This window comes from Triticum dicoccoides, chromosome 7A (assembly GCF_002162155.2).
Source record: "Triticum dicoccoides isolate Atlit2015 ecotype Zavitan chromosome 7A, WEW_v2.0, whole genome shotgun sequence".
In the NCBI taxonomy this organism is placed as follows: domain Eukaryota; kingdom Viridiplantae; phylum Streptophyta; class Magnoliopsida; order Poales; family Poaceae; genus Triticum; species Triticum dicoccoides.
In genome coordinates this window covers 136,091,251-136,095,074 of record NC_041392.1, presented here as the reverse complement: position 1 = coordinate 136,095,074, position 3,824 = coordinate 136,091,251, and the positions used below count along the sequence as shown (strand labels likewise).

The 3,824-nt window shown below is 47.9% G+C and overlaps 1 pseudogene; it reads right to left on the bottom strand.

Moving 5' to 3' along the window:
* Positions 1 to 2,215, bottom strand: part of LOC119333282 — a 3,670-nt pseudogene extending 1,455 nt beyond the window's left edge.
* Positions 2,216 to 3,824: the final 1,609 nt, after the last annotated feature.

The following is a 3,824-nucleotide window of genomic DNA, read 5'->3' as shown; positions in this document are numbered from 1 at the left end:
CTGCATGGAGATAATTTACCAGTTTTGCTAGAACTCATCTAGATAAGATTTAATTTGGTCTCATTCATCTTTTATAGCCATTGGATGTGATGCTATAAGATGCGTGTGTGCTGACGTAGATTGTATCCGTTCTTGTTTTCCAGGTGAATGAGACCAAATTACGTCTCATCTAGATGAGTTCTAAGTACTCCCATAATTTACTCTCGGCGACCAGCCTCTGATTATGTCACATCTAAATATCACATAATACCTCACATCCAACTATGACAACATCATACATCATTATTAGATAACTAAAGCCTCACCATTGTATTGTTTGTTTGTTTTGTTTCAAGTTCTTGCTGTATTTCTTTTGTCGCCCACGACACCCAGCCCAGAACGATGGGAGCTTCTCCGACTAGGCCGGCCCAATGTCAAACTGACAACAAGCAGTCGCGTGCAAAAATATCAAAAAAGGAACGCCTCGTGAGTGGCATGGTTCAAACCGCGAACCTTCTGTTGGTGCACTCATCTTGCAAGCCACAGAAACCGACTAGTTGTACTGATAAAATAGTAGCTCATAGTTTCAAGAACTAACGGTATTGCATAACCTAATAGTACTAGAAAATTGGGTTGATCCTCAAAAGAAAAAGTACTAGAAAATTGCAAACAGTTTTTCAAGTATTGAACGCCTTTTCAAATAAACACGACTGTTCTTAAAATTTTCTAAATATTTGGTACAACTATTAAGAAATATTATAAAATCCCGACATTTTTTAAATTTGTAAAAACAAAATTTGAAAATGTGAACCTCTTTTGAAATTCAGAGCATGTTTGGAAACATGAAAAGGATTAAATATTTCAGAACATTTTTTTTGAATTGGTGAACACATTTTTTGAAAACTCGAGGTGGTCGACTGCAAGCTTTAGGCTACCACATGTGTGTTCAAACCCTCGAATCCATTGGAGGGTTTGTTCAAACCCTTGAAATTGCCACCACGTGTGGGTGAAAACACTCAAATCGATCCGAGGGTTTGTTCAAACCATCGATGGTTTGTTCAAGCACTTGAAATCCCTACCCCGAAGAGGGATGTGAAACCCATGCACGTATGTTCAAGCCCTCGAATCGATTCAATTCGGGGGGAAATCACAACCAATTCAATCAGTCCGAAATCGAAGCCTAACTGTCAATTGAATAGGTGCAATTTACATTCCACAGCAAATCGAAAGCGACGTGTTAAAATGGATGCTACATAGGAGATGGAGGACGTATCACCATTGACACGGAGGAGGGAGGGGGAGGAGTGATCACCGTGTAGATCTCGTCATCACCGCCAGTGAGATGCAGAGGGGAGAGTGGGCGATGGGAGGATGGGAGCGTGAGTGTGACGCCCGGGTATTTAAGCTACAGTAATCCCCTCCTAATGTTGCCATGTCATCGCAGTTAATTTGCTAAACCTCACTTTGATCCAAACCCAACAAATTCAAAGTTAAAATAAAGTCAAATTATTATTTCTTCAACCGGTAAAACAAAAATGTTCGATCAGTTGCGAATATTCACTAGGTAATTAACCTGGAGGATCTAACATTAAATGGATTTTTAAATCTCCCCTGGAAGTAATTAAAGTGGTCATACAACACCTTTTATGCCTTTTAAAATGTGAACTTATTTTCAAACAATTCCAAATAACCCACCAAACCTTTCGGACAATGCCCAAAATATCAGTAGGTAATTATGTGAGGAGTTTCAACTTTAACTAAAATCGTTTAGTACCTACACTAAGTACATAACAGTAGCTAAATAAATAAAACAGAAAAAAGGGAAAATAGAAACCAAAGAAAGAAAAAAGCAAAGCCCCCCTCCCCCTGGGCCATTCGGCCCAACTGGGCATCGAGGCCACCAGGAGGCCCACCCCATTCCCCCTTATCTCCCCGAGCGACCGAACCCTAGCCCGGTCCACCCCCACTGCTCCCGCACGAACCCCACTCCCCCCTCGTTCCCCTTCTCCTCCCCCTACCGATCTGGATCGGGATCGGCCCCGATCCCGTCGACCCCGACGCCCAGCGCTCGCCGCCGCCCGACGCCGCCTCGCCGTTGGATGCCCAAGCGCTCCCCCACCGGCCTGCTTCTCCAACGGCGCCCCGATCCCATCGACCCCGACGCGCTCGCCGCCCGGAGCGCCTGGGCCTCGCTGAAGCCACCCCGCCCTGCTGCCTCCATCACCTGCCACCCCATCATCGGACCCCCCTCCTCTGCTCGATTCTGGATCAGGGAGGATGCGGCTCCGATGTCGCCGACCGCGCTGACGCTGCCTCATCCGCGACCATGCCGTCGCCGGACTGCCTCGCCCCCGTCGCCGTCGTCCGCCTCGTCCTCTCCCTCGCCGGACCACCCCAAGCCGCCTCGAGCCCACTGCCCCTCCCTACAGCTTCGCGGTGAGCCGCCGCGCCGGCTGCGCCTCCCCTCTCCTTCCCCCTCTCTGCTCCCGTACTTCCCCGTGGTCGCCGCTCGTGCTACGCGACCCGGCCACACCACTCACACAGCCCCGCGCACGCTCGCCTCCGTGTCCCACAGGACTGCGGTACCGAGCGCCGCCTACAACTGCCGCTGGGCGTTGTCGTCCTCGACGTGCTCGGCCACCCCCGCGCCTCCCTTCATCACCCCTGGACGCGGCTCGACCCCATGTTCGAACGCGGCCAACCGCATGCGGTTTGGCCACACCGGACGGCGAGTCCCGAACCCCGCCGCCGTTTTTTGTGCTCGCCGACGGGCACGCGCGCACACTCGTTTAGCCAGTGGGTTGACCCACTGACGCGTGCGCCCGACCGGTTTAACTAACCGCTAAATGCTAGTTAAAAAAACAATTAATTTCAGTTAACTAATCTCTGTTAAGTTAATGACTCCATGACAGAAGGGCCCCACTGTAATTTAAACAAAATTTGGTTAATCTAATAAAGCTAGAGACAATGACAAGTGGGACCCAAATACTATTCCCCTTTTGACCAGTCAACTTTTGACCGGGTCAACTCAGTCAATGACCCCACCTGTCAGCCAGATAAGCAACATTCTGGATACTTTTCCTGTGTACCCATAGCTTTTAATCTTTTATTTTTGAATTATTATTAATTCCAGGAATTTTAGGAAACTTCAAAAAAATCATTTAAAATAATCCATAACTCAGATGAAAATGTTTTCTACATGAAAGTTGCTCAGAAAAGTCCAACAAATCTGAATACGCGGTTCGTTCATCTGTCACATGCCCCTAGCATGCTGAACATGGGACATTCCCCCTCCGGTCATTTGTCTAACACATGTCCAAAACCGGGAAAACATTCCCGGTTGAATCCCCCCTTCACCTATATCGTGTAGCCATGCGTTAGGTCACACCCAGCACAGCACATTGCCATGTTACGCTTTGTGATGCTATGCTTGCTCTATATTTATTGTTTCTTCCCCCTCTTCTTCCGCTAGACACCGAAACCGACGCCGCTGCTACCCAGTACGACTACAGTGTTGACGACCCCTCTCTCTTGCCAGAGCAACCAGGCAAGCCCCCCCCCCCTTGATCACCAGATATCGCCTATTCTTCTCTATACTTCTTGCATTAGAGTAGTGTAGCATGTTACTGCTTTCCGATCCTATTCTGATGCATAGCCTGACATTGCTGCTACATCTGTTGATACCTTACCTGCAATCCTAAATACTTAGTATAGGATGCTAGTTTATCATCATTGTCCCTACATCCTTGTCAGTCTGCCTTGCTATACTATTGGGCCATGATCACTCGGGAGGTGATCACGGGTATATACTATACATACATTCGTACTATACAGATGGTGACTAA